The sequence below is a fragment of the Trachemys scripta genome, chromosome 3 (genome assembly GCF_013100865.1).
Source record: "Trachemys scripta elegans isolate TJP31775 chromosome 3, CAS_Tse_1.0, whole genome shotgun sequence".
NCBI lineage: Eukaryota > Metazoa > Chordata > Testudines > Emydidae > Trachemys > Trachemys scripta.
This window is the reverse complement of record NC_048300.1, coordinates 40,014,683-40,034,803: the sequence shown is the minus strand read 5'-3', so window position 1 is coordinate 40,034,803 and position 20,121 is coordinate 40,014,683. Positions and strand designations below refer to the sequence as shown.

Below are 20,121 nucleotides of genomic sequence, written 5' to 3'. Positions count from 1 at the left end.
GTAAAATTATTCTCATTATCAACAGGCCATTTACCCCTGCCTCCCATCCCCAAGCTGAGTTCACCACCCCAAAGAGAGAAAACAAAAAGAAAATAATTTTTATATGTGTTGTACTATTTATTTTATTGTGAATTGTTATACATCATTCTAAGTGACTTGGTGGTGGGTATGGGGAGACACTTCAGAAATAAAACTAGTATTAATTCTGAAAGGACATAATCTTTGTTTTCCTTGTATTACATGTAGTATAATCACCTACTTCTACTTGTCAAATGTTAAGCTCAAGCACATTAATGATTATATGTCCATAAGAACTTTTCTATAATCCAAAATGTAGAGGAGGTTTTACATTTGCTTTTGAAATGAGTTAATCATAGTTGTTTCTTTAAAATTACAGCTAATATACTGATAATTTAAAAGTTTAGTTTTTTGTCTTGTTTTGGATTAAAATTATATATATATTTGGCTATAGTAAAAGGCGAGGCTTTGTATTAAAAAATAGGAAAGAAAAGCAAAAGAAATCACTGTTTAATTGGAGTTTTAGAGCAACAGCTGTAAAACTTGCTTGGCGTGTCTTAATTGCCATGAGTAATAGAAAGAGGCTTCAAAAAGTAATCCTTTGCAATGCAATATAATAATTATATTCCAACCCAAGTGCAGTTGTTTTAAAACTAAGTCTGTACTGAACCAGTTAGAGAGCTGGGTGTCACAAATAACAGGTGTGGAGAAATATGTATCAATGTACGCAAAGAAGAGCTATCCTCAGGAAGCAGGGACTGAATTTAGAGCATGAGAGTCCCCAAGAAAAGATTCCTTAAGGACAATAAACCTCAAGTGCCATCTGACTTTAAATGGGTCATTAAACACAAAGTTTATGTACAAATGATGGAGCACAAATACCAGTTTTCTGTTCTCTTCCAAACATGGCCAGACCTCTTTCCAGACCTGGAAAAATATGTTTTCAGAAGCAGCGTGTTTGTATTTTCAAGTCCTTGTTCATTAAATGTGACAAAAAATATTTTTAGTTTTCACTCTTCGGTATACGTTCCCACACAAAAAACTCCACTTAACACTGAGTTAAGGTTAGACTGCTTATCTCACCAACAAAAAACATGAAACCTAAGGAAGTATACAGTAAGTCATTCAGCAAATCTTCTACACTCCACTCATCACATCCCCTTCTCAACCACAGCTGCCTCCCTTTCACTACCCACACATCTTCATCCTCAACCTGAACAACCAGCCTTCACTTAGCCATATTTATTGGGTTTGTGTTACTTTCATAAGTTACAGTATACATAGTTCTGAACGTGGTTTTGTATTGGTTTGTAACTGTGGCATAGTATCAGATTAACAATAGTGGCTGTGAGGATTTTTAAAAAACATTTAGGAAGTTTTGTGAATGGATGATGTATGTTGGTAATTTTTTGCAATTAGGCAGTAATTTTTGTGTGGAATTATCAATGTGGTATGTTTTATTATATTTATGGTCAGAGTTCAGGTTGAACATTGGTTGTTCAGGGGGATGAAGGAGACATGGATCACGTGTGCTGGATGGGAAGTACTTAATGAGTGGAGTGGAGCTGGGGTATTGAATGAGTTTTTACAGTTTGCATTGGAGGATGCTGCAGACTAGCAATCTTAACTCAAAGTTTAAAACTGGAATTTCCCAGTTTTGTACATGTCAATACTATGTGACAGCTATCCATGTGAACTATCAGGGCCGGCTCCAGGCACCAGCTTACCAAGCAAGTGCTTGGGGCGGCCACTCTGGAGAGGAGCGGCACGTCCAGCTGTTCGGCGGCAATTCGGCGGACGGTCTCTCACTCCTGCTCGGAGCGAAGGACCTTCCGCCGAATTGCCGCTGCAGATCGCGATTGCGATCGCAGCTTTTTTTGTTTTGTTTTGTTGTTTGGCTGCTTGGGGCGGCCAAAACCCTGGAGCCAGCCCTGGAACAACTATCTCAGTACTGATATGTACAATCCTCTGCCTTCCCACCAGAACCCTCTTATGCCTCTTCATAGCTCAGCTTCCCTTCTGAATCCTGTAAAGCTGAAATCTTTTCTTCCATGTCATCCTGTTGAGATCTTGTTCCCCTCCATGCCTGATTATCTGCATACTCTCACCCCACCAATATTCTTGCTTCTTATCATGGCCCCCTACTACTTTCAGCTTTTAACTGTTGATCTGTCTGTACATATAGACGTATTTGTGGTTTCAAGGAGTAGGGATATGGGGCAGGGGTATAAGGCATACCTTTCAACCGGCTAAGCTTCAAATGTACAATGCCGTGTGACAAAGACCCAAAATTAAGGACACATGCAGGGAATTTAGGATGCTGTGAAACTAATTCCTTTTAATGTAAATAGATAATTCGGTAATCTTTTTCTTGTAATTCTGTTGCGTCTAAATAATTTTCAACAATAAAAGTAAAAGGAGATGTCAAATTTGTGTAGATTGTAGGTCACTTTGGCATTAAAATGAGTGACATCAATCAAAATGAGATATTTGAGGGGCAGGTTAGTGGGCCATGGGGGTTGTAGAGGGAAGAGAGCACGTGGGAGTGAATGGGGATGTGGGAGACAGGGGCAGTAGGGGGTAAAGAATAGAGAAATGGGACTTGAGCGCTGGGAGAGACCTGCAGGTGGAAAAGGGGAATGATGTTTCATCAGACTGCAGCTTCTCTCCCCTCTATTTCTCTTAGCTCAAGCTCTACTTTTCACCCCCACAGCCTCTCTTCCCCTGCCTCCCACAATTCACCTCTCCCCATGTCTCCATATCCCTGCACACCTGCTATAGCTCCTTGCCACACCATGCCCTCCCAAGGATTTCTGTGCCTCCACAACCTTGCTCTGCCCTGCTCCCCACATTTCTGAGCATCACTATTTCTCTTGGTTCTCTATGGTGGTTGAGGAAGTTGGTGGAGCCAGGGAGCAATCAGGATGTGTGTAGTCGGGAATTTGGGGAATAGAATTTTAATTGGGGGAACAGGCTTTGGAGGAACCACATTGGCACTTGAAGGTCTTCCCCATCACTGCTGGCTCTGTTCCCTGGTGCACTAAGTCAGCGTGGACATGGGGAGCACTTGATGGGATTATACCTCAGTGCAGGGACACCTGCAATTCCCCTTTCAAAAAGGAAGCATTTTTAAATGTTTTAAATATTAAATTCAATAGTCCTCTGAAAAGTTACTGTTTTAAATCTCAGAGGGGTAGCCGTGTTAGTCTGAATCTGTAAAAAGTAACAGAGGGTCCTGTGGCACCTTTAAGACTAACTTACTTCTGTTAGTCTTAGGGTCCTGTGGCACCTTTCTGTTGTTTTAAATCTGAAGAACAAATTCAAACTTTAAAGTGGAGAACAGTGGGATTTTAGTCCTGCTTTAAGTGCAAATCTCATTATTGTCCGAACTATTGAGTCCTTTCCAACTTCTTGTCTTTATTATAAATTATAAACTGTGTAGGCCAAATTCTATCCCTAAACTTGTTGACCCACATAGATCTTAGGAGCAGTAGTGGAGGCAAGGTGCCTCAGTACAGCCATCTACCACTTCATCAGCTCCCGGACTCTGGACAGCAAGGTTATTGCCCTAGAAACTCCCTCTAAGGGGGAGGAAGTGCAAGTTACTGCAGCCTCTACAGTAATTTACATTGGCTTCCTTCTGTTTTTTTGACAGAAGACCCCACCAAAAATCATTTGACCCGTCTCCCCTTTCTTCTCACTTTGCACTCCCCTTTCACTACCTGTGGAACCCTAATGGTGGTGCTTTGCAGGACTGTGGAAAAGGAGCCAGTACTTCCCTTCCAAAGCCAGGCTCTCCTCTGCTCACCAAATCAGAAGAAAACATAGGGATCTATATTTGGAGCCCAATCCAATAGTTCTTAATCATGCAAAAATATCATTGAGGTCAATAATATTGAATGGGGTGTAGTTCCAGGAAGAGTTTGGTCCAAATTGCATTTTGCCTGAATAAGAACCCCAGAGGTGGTGTGCTTTTGTGTGCTTCATTTTGTGTGGGATAACTTGTGTGGGATAGGCCCTTTTATAGCTTCATTTTAGGGTGGGATAACTTAAACTATTAAAAATAACATTAACCACATCTACATTTAAAATTAGGACGTTTAGATACTATCTGTACATTAATCAAACATGTAATCTGGCCCTTGGTTTCTCAGAGAGGTTCTACTTATATCACCATAAGCATTTTTTTGAAGTTGGTCATTTTATATAAAAACTGAAAATTAGTATTTTCTGGGACTTAAGAAATAATGAAAGAAAAATAGTGCTGCCAAATAAAGTCTCCAAATCCTGGTCTCTAAAGAGCTTTAACAAAATTAATTTTTCAAGAAGGGTGAGGGGAAAAATAATTTTAGTCCACAGCCTATAAACTTTCCTCCCCCTGCTTTTTTTTGTAAATTGCTCATTTATGAAACTACTTTCACGCAAATAAAAAATTCTGAAAACTAAAACTTGCAGCAGAAAAAGGAGAAACTGGTCTTTAAAGAGCGATAATAACGTTACTTTTACATCTTTTCAATGTAAGAATCAGGACGCAATCCTCAATGAGATTTTTGTAAACAAGACTTATACGATCATATCCAAATTTTATTTTGAAGAAGAATTTATTTTAATGTTACTACTTTGTTCTGAAAGAAAACATTTCAGCTATGTTAAATTATATTGTACATTAGAAACCCAGATTTTTAAAAGAATAAAAATTATAATATATTAATACTTTTAAGTGACATAAATAATTACAGAATTCAGTATACCAACAAGTTCACTCCCCGACAAGCTTTGGATCAGATCTTGCCTTTCTAGATTATTCAAAACTTTAAAATCAATGGAAATTCTGCCTATGCAGTGGCTTCAGGACTGGATTTGAATGTTCACTTTATTACTGCTGTCAGACATTTCTAATTAAACTTGCTTTTAATTAAGGTATTTTTTGGAGGTGGGACACAAATCCATAATTCACATTTTTTTTTTAAATATAGAAACGTCAGTAGATTGCAACTTTTAACAGGAAGAAACCTGTTTTATACATCTTTAGATTAAAAATATACAAAAATTGTCCAGTATTTTACAACTTCAGTCTGGAAGAAATCTTGGAGGTTTTCTACATCTTTTTAGGAAAAAATACAAGGTTTTGTTTTTTAAACAAAAATAAAAGAAGTAGATTACAACTTCTAACGGAAAGTGAACAGCTCAGCTATTTCTAGATGGTCAGATCTACAGTTCTCTTTAAAAAAAAAAACTTTTTAAAGTGTCTGACTTTAAAAAATGAAGAACAGAGTGTTAATTAGAGCTTGGAAAATAATAATAACGTCTCTGTGTGGTGGCTGCGTGTGTCTTTCTCTCTCCGTGTGGCTGGCAACTCCTGCTCTGTGCTGTGCAGTGCTCTCCTCTCTCTCTCTTTCTCTCTCTCTCTCTTCCCCCCTCCCTGCCTCCCTCCCTTCTCTCTCTGTCTCTCTCTCTCTCTCTCTTACACTGCCAGCCCCTGATGTGATGGCGAAGAAACCCCGTTGACAAGGCACTGCTTTTTCATGACGGTGAGTTTCCCTTTGAGTGTATTATAATTTTGTGATAAAAATTTCAAGGAAAAAAAAACACACAACCTCCTTCCTCCCTTCCTTCGGGGAGGGAAAAGAGAGGGGGGAAATCTATCTCCAGACAGACAGAAAAGAAAGAGGAGCAAATTAACAACCAGGAGTTGCCAAAACCAGGATATTAGGTTTCAGCCCAGAGAGCTATTGGCTCTGGGGCTATGTATATAAATATATATCTAGAGAGAGCGAGAGGGGAGACAGGGAGAAAGAAGAGGGATATTTTGGTGGGTGGTTGTTGGGCAGATGCTAATTCACATGGAAATGAAATATTTATTTCTTTTTCAGCGAGGCTGCGGTGGTGGCTGCTGAAGCCACTTGGAAAAAAAAGTTGTTTCTTAAAATAAAGAGGAGAGAGGAGAGAGATAAGGTGTCAGGTCCAGGCTGATAACTGCAGAGAGGGGAGAGGTTTGGGGTGTTTTTTTCCCCCTCTTCTTGCTGATGCCATGCAAATGCAGGAGAGGAGGGGAAAAAAGTCTCTTTTAATGACTCATTGATTGAGCTGGTTTAAAATTAGTTGTTGTTGGTCTTTTTTTTTTTTTTTTAATTTTCCGCCCCCTTGATGGCCATCAAGAGAGGGCTAGAAAGAGGAGAGGGAGAGAGTGTGTGTGCGTGTGTGAGTGTGAGAGAGTGAGGAGCGAGGGGGATAGAGAGAGTGTGAGAGGGAGAAAGAAAAATAATCTTTTCAAATCTCCTCCCTCTTTTTTTCCCCCCTCGTTTCTTTGCTTTTCTCTAAAGCTCTCTGGACTGTGAAACACTCTTTCTTCCTCCTCCTCAGGAAAATGGAGACACTTCGTCTCTCTCCTGCCTGCGTGGGGCTGGGAAGGATTTTTCTTTTTTTCTTCACTCCTGGCTTGATTTTCCCCCCGCTACCTGCTGCCACCAGCCTGATCTTGTAATTCCTCTGAATTTGTTTCTCTGATGTGTGTCTGCTGCGGATTTATTTTTCATCTGTTTTATTGTAGCCACTAGATTTTGTGGGGTTCTTGGCAGGTTGCTTCTGAATTTGCCCGTCTTTATTTTTTCCTCGGCGTGGAACTGAGGATCCCTGGGTGCGCGTGCGATTTTGGGGCGGTGGATTTGAGTTTAATCGTCTTTTTTCCCCCTTTGTAGGATCAGCCCCCCCCCCCGAACGTATTTTCCTGTAATCTATTTTAAAACGTAATAATAAATTGACTCTCTCTCTAGTTACCCTTTGGGGTTTGCATTTTAAGGGCTGTGTAGCTGCTGCTTGGATTTTCTGCGTATCTGGTTCATCGGATTTTTCCTCTGAGCATTTTCTGAAAAATCTCGCTTTGAATTTGAGCCAACACCGAACAGTGGTGGCGTTATGGAGGGGCTCCATTGAAACCTTCCCAGCTGAGGAAGGGCAAAGTCGTTGTGGGGGTTTCTTTTTATTTTTCTTTGGGGGGGTGGACGGTTGCTTAGTGTTACCCGTTTTCTCCTCCAGCCTTAATAAAAAAAAAAATCATCACGGGGTTGTGGGGAATGTGCAGTAATCTGGCATCGCATTTTTAAAAACAGCCTCTACATGCAGGGGACCGTTTGTGTCTGTAAAGTGTTATTTAATAAGCGGCGGGGGGGGGCTGAGGCCTGACACACTCTCTGCTCGCCCCGTCTCGTCAGGATTGCAGTGAAAAGGCGCGAGCCCCGCCGCTGCTGCTGCTGCCTGTGGACGGGGCGGCGTGTTTGCCGCGCCGGGCCGCTCGCTGTGTGTGACTGGGAGAGCGGGAGAAGATGGCGCTGGCTGGCTGCCTGCCAGCGTTTGTTGCGCAGTTTCACTGTGACTCTCCTCCCTCCTGGCCTCCTCCCCCACAGGCGCCATTTTAAAGCCCTGGGTGGTGGTTGGGGGTTTTCATTCATGTTTCATTCCACTGTGTGGGGCGCCGCCCTCCTGTGCCTATCTCAGGCCATTTCCTTTGCTCATTCAGCCTGTTCAAAATGCTGCTGGTCCAGCAAAGAGCACTTCAGTCCTGCTTTCGCTGGTCTCCTTCACTGTGGGGATGGGTGTGAAAGCGCTCGCCCTCTCTGGGGGGAAGGGGAGATGGAAGAGCCTGTTGCTGAGTCTGTTAAGGAAAAATGACGCGGGTATTTATTTCGCTCTCAGTAGCTGTTTCAGGAAGGGGCCCTTACACATCTCCAAGTCTCTTCCCTGCCTCCCCCTTTCAAAGTGTCCCCACAGCCCTTGACTAAGCTGCCCCAGCTAGGGGTGCGCTCCTGGGAGGTGTGAAGTGCTTTCAAATCCAAATGACTTCTGTGGGGTGTGAGGGAGTTTCTGTGTCCCAGAGGGTGGAGACCTTGTTGTTTAAAGGCTGGTAATGTGAGTGGAATATTTATTTGTTTACCTGTGAATCCAAAATGTGTTCCAAACTTGGGGAGGGAAACACTCCCTCATTCGAAATTCATTTCACAGCGAGATTAAAAGCATTTCTTTCCTTGTGGTGAAAGCTGCTGTCTCAGGCTATGATAATAATCAAAACAAGGCATGTTAATAAATAAAAAAGTAATAGGAAGAGAGCTTTTTGAAATGTCTCAATACACATGACATAAATTCTTCATCACTAGAAAGACGATAAAAACCACCTTTAAATAGCCTTGCAAAATTCTACTTAGCCACATGCCTAGGGCAAGTAACCCATTTGGTGGGTGAGTAAACAACAAATTTTTATTATCCTCTGCAACATAGACATGAATGAGTATTTTGTGGGTGGGGTGGGATGGGGAGAGGGCTGGTATGTTTTCATGATCATTTTTAAGACTGATTTTAAAAGAATTTCCCAATGGGAAGGCTCCCGCCCACTGGCTGAAACATGGTAGTTCTGTTGTGATATGGGTTTAGTTTTTTGTTTTGGAGTGTGTATTTCAGTGAGGCCATTGAAATCTCCCTCCTATTTAAAAAAATAAAACTTTATTCAAATTCTACACAGTTTAAGGTGTACCCATTAATGTGTGCATTTAGAAAAAGGATAAAATCTCTATTCAGGACAAATGAATGAACTGTCAAACTGTAAAAAAACTACTGAAGCATGTGGCATATTGTTTATTTCCCTTTGAATTTTATGCTTTTTGATATATCACTGTATGTCCCTGTCGAACTCAGACCTCTCATTCTTTTATGATGGTACTGAAAGACTTTCTCATTTGGGATTAATTTTAAGTCATTTTAAAAAGCCTTTGCCTATTGGTGATGAAAGGATTTTGTGTTGTATTTTCAGTGAGAAATTAAACATTTTCCTCATTTAATTTTTTTTTAAATCTCTCCCTTTATATAAACTATAATGTCTAGAGCATATCTTGATACAGCCCTATTAATGCTTATTTGTTTTTTTGAAGACAATCCATATTAATGACAGGACAATAAACTCTTCCAAATTCATTATTTAAAATCAATTAAAAGGGAGTGGAATTCTTGTTTGCTTACCTCTGAATTTTATATTTTTTAATACATGAAAATGTGTCACTTTCAGAGCTGTTATTTTACATTATTTTGCTAAGAATAATATTGAGGGCGTGAAGGAGGAGTCATTTTATTAATAGTTCTGATTATTTACACTACAGAATATATCTGATTTGCACTAATGATTGGGAGATCCCTTGTGGATTATTGTACTAATTTGTGCAAATTAGTAAGTAAGTGACAAAAATATGGTAACAATACCAAGGATACTGTGTCAGTAATTGCTCAATCCTGCAAATGCTTAAATACATGCATATGTTTACTTGTGAGAAGTTCCAAACATTTACAGGATTGGGACCTAAATGTACGAACGGCATTTTAACAAGCGTCATTTTGGCCTGGACTCCACTTGAAAGTTTTGCTGGCACAGCTGTGTCAAAAGTGTGGAAAATTGCATTCTTAATTAACCTACCTGTGTTAGCAAAAGCCCCTGTATAGCAGAGGATTCAGGGGGACTGGGGTAAAGCAATTTCGGGGGCCCCTTCCATAAAAAAAAAGTTGCAATACTATAGAATACTATATTCTCATGGGGACCCCTGTGGGGCCTGGGACAAATTGCCCCACTTGCACCCCCCCCCCGCCCCCGGCGGCCCTGCAGTATAGACGCAACTATACCACTAAAAAAAAGTCCTTTTGCCAAGGTCTAGGCTCCAGGAAAAATAAATAAACCCAGTAATGATAAGTAAATAAAAAGATTTCAGGGTCCGTTCAAAAGTGTCTGCTGGTCTGGATTTGGCCTGTGGTCACCTATTGACTACCCGCAGTATAAGCTATATTCGCAGAAGTGTTCTTTTGACAGTGTAAACTGCTTCTCTTCTACCAAGATAAAGACAAGATACTGGTGTAGATTGTTGCTTATATTGGTAAACTGCATCTTTGCTGGTATTGCAGTGCACCCTCCCAAGTAAGATTAGTGATAGCAACAAAAGCACATTTTTTCTAGTATAATTGCGTCTATGGTAGTGCTTGTGTTGGCACAGCTATATAAGTGGGATCACACTCTTTTACACCCTTAACCAACATAATTTTGTTAACAAGAACATGAGGGTAGCCACAGTTATACCTGCAAAAAAGCCCTTTTGCAAGTATAACTTATTTTGTTTGGGGAGCTGGTATAAACTATTCTGGACAGTATGAAATGCGTCTCCATTAGGAAGCTTTATTGGTATAGCTATATTAGCATAGCTGTACCAATAAACCCTTTCTAGTGTGGACAAGGCCTTTGTGCTTGCTTACTTTAGGGCATGGCTACACTGGAAACTTAAAAGCGCTCCCGCGGGAACGCTCCCGCGGCAGTGCTTTGAAGTGCGAGGGTGGTCACGCACAAGCACTAGGGGAGAGCTCTCCCAGCGCTCCTGGTAATCCACCTCCACGAGGGGATTAGTTCAGGGCCTGTTTACACTAGTGCTTTAAAGCGCTCAGACTTGCTGCGCTCAGGGGAGGTGATTTTTCACACCCCTGACCCAGCAAGTTAGAGCGCTATCAAATGTAAGTGTAGACAAGCCCTTAGAAAGTTTTGAGTCTTATTATATCAGTATAAATCAGCAGAAAAAAACCCTCTAGTGTGGATGCAGTTATACTGGTTTAAAAGTGCTTATTCTGGTTTGGGAAGTGAAAGTTAGATGGGTAAAAGGCACCTTTATACTGGTATAACTGCATCCTCCACACAAGAGCTTATGGTGGTATAACTATGTAGGTAAAAAAAATCACACCCCTAAATGACATAGTTATACTGTTACGACTTTTCTAGTGTAGACCGTGTCTTTGATTTAGTTATAGAAACCCGGTTTTGCTTTGTTTTTTCATTCAGAATAATTGAGTTTATAGATCAATGAAATGAGAATTAACAAAAATAATTAACACTATATAATACATCCTTTCCCCTCTTAACTGGATTCCTCGTCTAGATGATGTATCTTCTAGAATTGTTTCAAGAAGCATTTGGAATGAGGAAAAGTTTTTTAAAAATGTCAGCGAGACCAAACTTCCTTAAAATACTTTGCAAAGTCTTCATCACAAGGTGATGTTTAAAAACCAAACAAACGAAAAAGCTTTAAAGTTCATTACAACTGGAAGGACTAATGTTGTAATACTTCACTCACGCAAAACTCCTATTGACTTTTGGCTGCCTACACTGTATTTTTGTCAGTAAAACTATTGTCGGCTGGGGTGTGAAACAAACACCCTCGATTGACAAAAGTTTTACTGACAAAAAGCGCCCGTGTGGACAGCGCTTTGTCAATGGGAGACACTCTCCCGCTGACAAAGCTACTGCCCCTCATTGGGGGTGGTTTTATTTGGTCGGCTGGAGAGCTCTGTCCTGGCGACAAAGAGCGGCTACACTGCGTACCTTACAGGGGCACAGCTGGACCTCTGTAAGGTGCACAGTGTAGACGTAGCCTTAGTATGAATTTTGCCTGAGTGAGAAGTTACAGGATTGGGCTCTAAGAGCTGAGTTTATTAAGAACTTTGTGGACTGTGGGTGAAATCCTGGACCTACTAAAGTGAATGCCAAAACTCCCATTGACTTTTGGCCAAATGTCTTTCTTGATGATTTCCACTCTAGTTTTCTGGGGCAAAGTACTAAGTACTGTTAGTTCAGTGTGTTCAAACATTCGAACTGTTCATTCATCTATTAGTTCAATGTGTTCAAACATTATTTGGTTTCTAGGACAGGATAATTGAAGGGGTACATAGTGTCATGTTCAGCATGAGTTATCACCAGTAATGCAGTATTACTTCATACATTCCTCTTTACTTTAAAGGTGTTCTTTCTGTCTTTTCCAAGATACCTGATTATTACTTTAATTACTAGTCAGGTGTATTGACAGGAATGCCATTGAAAATGTCTGTACTGACCCTGTTTTACAAGTAAATTAAGTAATCAAATTCTGTTCCCAAAATCTTAAAATCTGGGATTGCATTAGGTCACTTTCTCTGTCCAATATCTTTAAAAAATATGTAAACATAGCAAAAGAGCATGAGATACAGTTGTGAACAGCAAATTAAATAAAGCCAACTGAAGAAACTGGTACAAGAAATTATTCATAACCGTATATTGCAATATAGCAGATACTGTAACATGCTATGATACTGAATATGGTGGTGTTTTGAAATATTCAAGAACATCTCAGCACATAATAGAAAAAGAAGTACCAGTTTTAGGCAACAGCACTGGGAGCTTTAGGAATCTATACAGACTTTAGACCAGAGGGGGGCAAACTACGGCCTGCGGGCCACATTTGGGGCCTGCAGGACCCTTCCCTCTAGCCTCCAGCTGCTGCTGGGGACAGGGGCAGAGCAAGCGAGGGCCCCCCTCCATCCCCAGGATGCTTGGCCCCTGTCCCCAGCAGCCAAGCCCAGACAGGGAGCGAGCCGTGCCCTACTGCCAGGGAGAGCAGCCAAACGAGCAGGGGAAACGCACAGGGAAAGGACTGAGCCCACCTTTCCCCCGTCCCACACATAACGTGGGGCGGGGAGAGCAGGGAGGGTTGGATGGGTGGGGGGCGGTCAATGGGTGGGGAGCAGGGGAGATTGGATAGGCACGGGTCCCAGGACTGGTCAAGGGGTAGCGAGCAGGGGGGATTGGACAGGGGACGGGCGTCCCGGCAGGATGGTCAGGGGGCAGAGAGCAGGAGTGTTTGGATAGGATGTGGGAATCCCAGGGGGCAGTCAGGGATGGGAAGCAGGGGGGGTTGGATGGGGGTAGGAGTTCCGGGGGGCTGGGTAGGGGGCAGGGGCTGGGCCACGCCTTGCTGTTTGGGGAGGCATAGCCTTCCCTACCAGGCCCTCCATACAATTTCTGTACCCGATGTGGCCCTAGGGCCAAAAAGATTGCTCATGCCTGCTTTAGACAGTAACTTAGTTTGACTTTCATTGATGTGCATATTCTTAAAATGTCAGCACATGTTTTACAGTTTTCACAGTACTGTACATCCAACCCTCTATGGATATATTTAGGGCCTTAGTACAAGTACATGAAATTCAGAATGGTTTCCCAAAACTCAGATGACGCCTCCTTAGTTTTCTAAGCTATATTAACAATGAATGAAATTTAAGGAATATTTGAGTACTGGATGAACAGCCTTTATCTTTTTTTCCTTTGTACAGTGCTTTAGTGTGCATGTATTACTTGCCCTTCCAGTGAAGAGAGAGTCTATGTCACTGTAAAAGGATACAATCCTCTAAAATGATTAATGTCTCCTGAAAGGGCATTAAAGTGTAGTGGGAGCCGAGGACACTTGCAGAGGTGTCCAGCAGCCCACCGGAGGTAGTACTTTATGTATTTAATAGGTGATTGTAGTGATGTATGTAATTTATAAAACTACTCTGTGATGTTTAGTATACATAATGTTATATACCACAAAGTACTTTTCTCATCTTTTATCAACCATGGTTTTTCAGTAAGTTGGCATTAATATGCAAATTGTTCTAGTGCAAAATTTAAATTACACCTTTCTTGTATTAGAAGTACTTTGAGAATATTATATATTTATTTATTTCCAGAATCACACAATTGATTTGCAACCTTATAATCTAATCTTTTAAATAAAATATTCCTCAATATGAGACCCCTAGATCAAAACTCCATTTTATAACGAGAAAAAAGTTGAGATTTTAAATAAGTGCCAATGAAAAAGCAGATGTTTGGGATTCTATCTTAAAAATATAGAATGTAATTTGGAGTATAAATAAAGTACCATAGTTGTATAATTGCTGAGGCTTATCTTTGCCTGGGCCTGGGGAAAATATTTACAGGACACAGTTGTACCTTTATTAGAATCTGAACAGAAAATACTGTTTGTGAGTGGATGGCTAACTGAAAAAGTTTACTGTACTTTTCTCAAATTAGTTTCACTTGCTAGTTTTAATGTATAAAAATGACACCTTGATAATAGTTCATCTATTTTTCCACCCTACTCTTGATATACATTTCATATTCTTAGTTTTGGTGTAGTCAATCAAATTCCACAACGTTGGCCACTTTTTCCAATGAACATTCTCTAGCAGTTCCTGGTGCATAATTTTCAAACTAACTGGGGTAGGGAAGAGAAATATATTTTAATAACGTTTTCTATACTCCAGTTGTGCAAAAATCGAAATTTGCTTCTTGAGAGCAAAAGGCAGGCAATGTGGGGGAGCAGACTCCACAGCTGATCATTTATTTGCCTGGTAAGTTTTTGGGAGAGTCAGATAATATCCCCTTGTTGGAAGGTTCTCACAATGCCATTTTTAACAACATTTTGGAAATTTAAAAAACAAAAAAAAATAGTAATAAGGGTTTGAATTTATTTTTCTTTATTGTTTCTGTATATTGCAGAATTCTCAGACGATACAAGGCAGATTCCTTGCAGAGCTCCCTTCAATTACATTTGGGGCCTTGTTTCACTAGGAAGCTAACATATAGTAATTAACACATTGAAATGCTAGTATGGACAAGGCAGTTGTAGTTTTAATGCATTAGCAGGTCTATGTAAATGCATGATAAAATACTTTTTTTTTTCCTGATGTTGACGCACCCTCAGGGCAGTCTTGGCCCCATTGAAGTCAATGGGAGTTTGCCATCAAATTTAGTAGGGCCCAGATTTCACTCTGGGGGTTTTGCCTGTGCAAACACTGCAAGATCCTACTTATTGTGTTACACACAGCTTTGATGTAATTATGTTAATGAAGGATATAGTGGTAGTCTTGATTCAGAATTTTCTTCTTTCCATTACTTTGAGTTGTGCCATAGTAAGTTTTAGGGCTATCAAGCGATGAAAAAAATTAATCGTGATTAATTGCGTGATTAATCGCACTGTTAAACAATAATAGAATACCATTTATTTAAATATTTTTGGATGTTTTCTACATTTTCAAATATATTGATTTCAGTTACAACATAGAATACAAAGTGTACAGTGCTCACTTTCTATTTATTTTTGAATATAAATATTTGCACTGTAAAAACAAAAGAAATAGTATATTTCAATACAAGTACTGTCATGATAAAAAGATTGCACTAAAGTTGAACTTACAAATGTCGAATTATGTACAAAAAAACCTGCATTCAGAAATAAAACAGTGTAAAATTGTAGGGTCTACAAGTCCACTCAGTCCTACTTTAGCCAATAGCTCAGACAAACAAGTTTGGTTACATTTGCAGGAGATAATGGTGCTTGCTTTTTGTTTACAATGTCACCTGAAAGTGAGAACAGGCGTTCGCATGGCACTGTTGCAACTGGCATTGCAAGATATTTATGTGCCAGATGCGCTAAAGATTCATATGTCCCTTCATGCTTCTACCACCATTCCAGAAGATATACATCCATGCTGATGACGGGTTCTGCTCAATAATGATCCAAAGCAGCGCAGACCGACTCATGTTCATTTTCATAATCTGAGTCAGATGTCATCAGCAGAAGGTTGATTTTTGTGTGCGTGTGTGGTTCGGTTTCTGTAGTTTCCGCAGTGGAGTGTTGCTCTTTTAAGATTTCTGAAAGCATGCTCCACACCTCATCCCTCTCAGATTTTGGACGGCACTTCAGATTCTTAAATCTTGGGTCGAGTGCTGTAGCTATTTTTAGAAATCTCACATTGGTACCTTCTTTGCATTTTGTCAAATCTGCAGTGACAGTGTTCGTAAATCAAACAACATGTGCTGGGTCATCATCCGAGACTGCTATAACATGAAATATATGGCAGCATGCGGGTAAAACAGAGCAGGGGATGTATAATTCTCCCCCAAGGAGTTCAGTCATAAATTTAATTAACGCACTATTTTTTTAAGACCATCATCAGCATGGAAGCATGTCCTCCGGAAAGGTGGCTGAAGCATGAAGGGGCATACAAATGTTTAGCATATCTGGCACGTAAATACCTTGCAACGGCGGCTACAAAAGTGCCATGCAAACGTCTGTTCTCACTTTCAGTTGACATTGTAAATAAGAAGCAGGCAGCAGTATCTCCCGTAAATGTGAACAAACTTGTTTGTCTTAACGATTGGCTGAATAAGAAGTAGGACTGTGTAGACTTGAAGGCTCTAAAGTTTTAAATTGTTTTGTTTTTGAGTTTAGTTATGCAAGGAAAAAAAATCTACATTTGTAAGTTACACTTTCACAGTAGAGATTGCACTACAGTACTTGTATGAGGTGAATTGAAAAATACTATTTTATTATTTTTACAGTGCAAATATTTGTAATAAATAATATAAAGTGAGCACTATACACTTTGTATTGTGTTGTAATAGAAATCAATATATTTGAAAATGTAGAAAAGCATCCAAAATAAGTAATAAATTTCAATAGATATTCTATTATTTAACAGTGCGATTAATCGTGATTAATTTTTTTAATCGCAGTTAATTTTTTTGAGTTAATCACATGAGTTAACTGCGATTAATTGACAGCCCTAGTAAGTTTGAATTTTTTACAACTGTACTCAACCCAAGGGAATAAAAATGTCGTATACATTTTATCAGAGGAGTGAAATAATTCAGAACTATTACATTGTAACTAGAATTGTAATAGTCTTCCTTTTCACATAGCTGTTATAGTGACAAATTTTTGTTAGGATTTTGCATAATGAAAATACTCAATATTATAATAAGACTGTTATTTAAAATAATGTAAATATAAGTAAGTATGAAATATTTCACGCTGTTGGCTCTGATAGATCAGTTGTATTGTAAATCACATTGAAAACTCTAATTTCAGATATATCCAGATCAGATGCAATATGTAAAATCATATTGAAATTAATGAGATTTTGTGTGGTATACTTTGTATAATTTTAATAATTTTTTAAAAGCACAAACTTAAAAGGTTAAGAAAGTAGCTTACTGTGTGTGCAGTTTGGTGTGTTTCAAACTAAACTGGCCCATATCCTAATTTTAAAAAGTACAAATAGAGCAGTAATTTGTCTTAAGATCTAAAACATTTATAAAGTAATTTTTGTTCTGGTCCTTCTTAAAAACCAAACCAAAGCAACTAATATCAAGATATCTCACTATTTTGTGAATTTTTAAATATTTTAAACTGCCTTTTGCAACAATAACAAAAACCGTGGTATCCAGGCTAAAAATCTGTGACAAGTTTTAGTTTGATGTGATTTGAAATGGGTTAATTTATACATACATAAATCTTTAGCAACAATGGTGCTACTCCAGTCCCCTTTTTATTGGAGAATTTAAAGATGGAAAAGAAACCTGAAAAAGCAAAATCCGGTGATGGTAGTGTAACACTACAAAACTGATTTTAATCTGTAATGTCATTGGAATTCAATGAAATAATGTACAATTTGGAGGGAACAAGGAATTTAAAATGTTTTAAATATAAATTGTGACCTTGATTTCATGCCTAGTATAAAGTGAACAACATTGTCATTTGAAATATAAACAGTGTTCAGGAACAGTTTTTGAGGAAGGTATCATATACAAAGAGATTTACCAAGTGGTGTCCTAATTCTGTGACTATTTACGCACGTTCTTGAAGTTAATGGGACTTTAAGCAAGTGAATAAAGTTTTTACAGGATTAGAGTCTGCCTTAACTTGTTAAAAAAAACTTCGGCCCATTGTTTATACCTTTCCGCTTTGGTGAAGAGTACAAGTAATACCTTTAGTGCAGTGGATAAAGAAACGGGGGGTGATAAAATCTTGTTTCTGTTTGAAAAGCAGTATTGAACACCATGTTTAGTGTTTTTTTATTTTTTTAATTAAATTTTTTAACTCTGAAAGCAGCTTTTCTTCATGATTTCACATAACAAGGAGCTGCTTGTTTTCCTCTGCTTACACTATTGGAGAGGAAGAAAACTGAGTGGAAATCAAGCCAAGGACAAAGGGATCGAGGAGAAGGTTGTGGAACATCGAAGCCCATCTGTTGCTATTCAGTATCGCATGTTTGGGGATCTTTCTATTGGAAGTGGCATATTGGAGCAGAGCTGGGAAGCAGCCAATCTGTGTGGCATGCTTCTGTCCTAACACACAAATTTTCTAATGTTCTATCTGTCCTGACAGCACCTGTAGGAGAGAGAACGAGAGTCTATTCTAGCTTGTACTTTAAAACAAACAAAAAGGTACTAATTTTCCAATTGCAGAACTGAATTATTCTTTCACTTACATTTTTCCAATCTAGTTGGAGACTAACCTACAGAATTTGAAGAAATTGCTATTCTATAGCCGAGGGCAGAATTTGGTTTTCAAAATCTTAATTATTGATCATGTACAGGCTGAAAATATACAGCCTAGCTTTCTGATCTCAGATTGGGTTTGCAGGGCTGACAATTAGAAAAGTCATAGTCTTACTTTTAATCTGAGCAAATTTGATATAGTCAGTGAGAGAGATTAAACATGGAACCTTTATTTAGTCACTTTTCAGAGAACTGTGCTTCAAAAGAAAACAATTTTTTCTAAATAATTTATGTTAATTATAAATATATACATTGTGGGCCAGATCATGTCTCGTGGCTGTATAGGGAATAAGAGTATTTACGGTGCCCCCTTTTCCGCCTGTATGGGCACCCATGCCAAGGGTAGCTGCATGGGGAGGAGAGTAGCTTACATAGAGCTGTTACATTCCCCTCCCTTGTGCATGTGGATGAAAGTAGGCAGGAAGAGGTGATGAATGGACTGAACCTTGGCTCCAATCCACAACATACTGGTCAGCCTGTTGGGGGTTCTAGTCTATGCCATACCTGGCTAAGGATACCTCCTCACCAGAGTAAGGGGGAAGCCAGGAGGCATGTTGTGGAGTGACTCCGGTTTTCCCCTTGTCTTCTGATCTTCTCCAAGGGTAGTGCAACAATATGCTTAGGATTTGTGGCAAAACCAAAATGTATCCTTTCATTAGGTGCATTGGTGACTTCTTCAGACATTTAAATGGCACAACTCCCTGTTCACTGAAGGGGGAAGAAATTGAGAAAGTCCCTGAAAGTTTGGTCTCCCAGGAGATTATGATGGCAATTTGATTACATTGCAATTTTAATGAGATTTGATTATACTATCTCTATATAAAATCACAGTGAGATCATTTTAGTGCAAGTAAATGAGTATATATAGCATTCAAGTGAAAATAACCTCTATAGAAGTGGACTGTTGTAATGTTAGATTATCACTAAGAAGCTTAATGAAGCCAGTATTGGAGTTTAGAAACAGTGTGAAGGTGTATCCAAAACTACCACTGCATATGTAAAAGGAAGATATCTCAGTGCTATATTGAGCCTAAATCACTTTAGCTCTTTCCTGCAAAGAAGACAACATATTAAGATAATCTTAGTGTATTTGTAAGAAAATTGTGCAGCAGCAAGATTAAATGATCATGCTATGTCAGCAAGCCAATATCTATCTGCTGTACCTGTCTTTCTTTGACTACAGTAGTTAAAAGGTATATAATATAAATTTCCCATAAGGATGTTCTAATGGTTACCATATTCTCCTTGGGTCAGTATGACTGTGCCCAAGTGTAGCAGCACATATGGTTTCTCATTAGTGAACCTGAAATCTTAACTTCTTAGTTAAAACTACATTAAACGAGTCTGACTCCGGTAAATGAATATTAAACTGCTCTAATTTCAGGACCTTTGTTCTGACCCCTGACCTTAACTCTGTTTTTGTAGTTCACTATTTTGTGCGCAGATGTTACTGTATCTTGAATGTTCTATGGGCTCAGTCTTGCCCAGTACTGTGTCGGTGTGCAAGGGCATGTAAGGAGTCTGTTTCTGTCCCACCAGGAGGAGGGCCAGGACCAGGACCATTCCATAGCCCACAAGAGTGGGCTAAGAGATCAGAAAAGTAAATACACTCACCTTCCAACTGTCCCCAGTGCCAGTGAGAAAAGGTGGGTGAGGTAATATCTTTTATTGGACTAACTCCTCTGTGGATGAGAGAGACAACAGTGCCAGTAACATTTTCCTAGCAGAGATGTGACTTTCTGATTTCCCAAGAGGGTGCATGACCCCTGCTCTGGCCCAGGACCCACCCCCACTCCAACCCTTCCCTCAAGCCCCCACCCCCACTCTGCCCCCACTCCGCCTCTTCCTGCTCTGTTCTGCCCCCTCTCCTGAGCACACCCTGTCCTCACTCCACC

The 20,121-nt window shown here is 39.6% G+C and overlaps 1 protein-coding gene across 4 annotated transcripts in view; it reads left to right on the top strand.

Annotated features, from left to right (window-relative positions):
• The first annotated feature begins 5,452 nt into the window (after window positions 1-5,452).
• BICRAL (BRD4 interacting chromatin remodeling complex associated protein like) overlaps window positions 5,453-20,121 on the top strand; it is a 50,447-nt gene continuing 35,778 nt past the window's right edge. Inside the window, exons 1-2 of one of the 4 annotated variants that reach the window (XM_034764486.1) lie at window positions 5,456-5,549; window positions 14,381-14,466. The gene's annotated coding sequence lies outside the window, so the exon portion shown is untranslated. Of the gene's footprint in view, window positions 5,550-6,330; window positions 6,499-13,689; window positions 14,233-14,380; window positions 14,467-20,121 lie in introns of those variants that run through there. The other 3 variants (XM_034764488.1, XM_034764485.1, XM_034764490.1) reach the window with 3 other exon arrangements.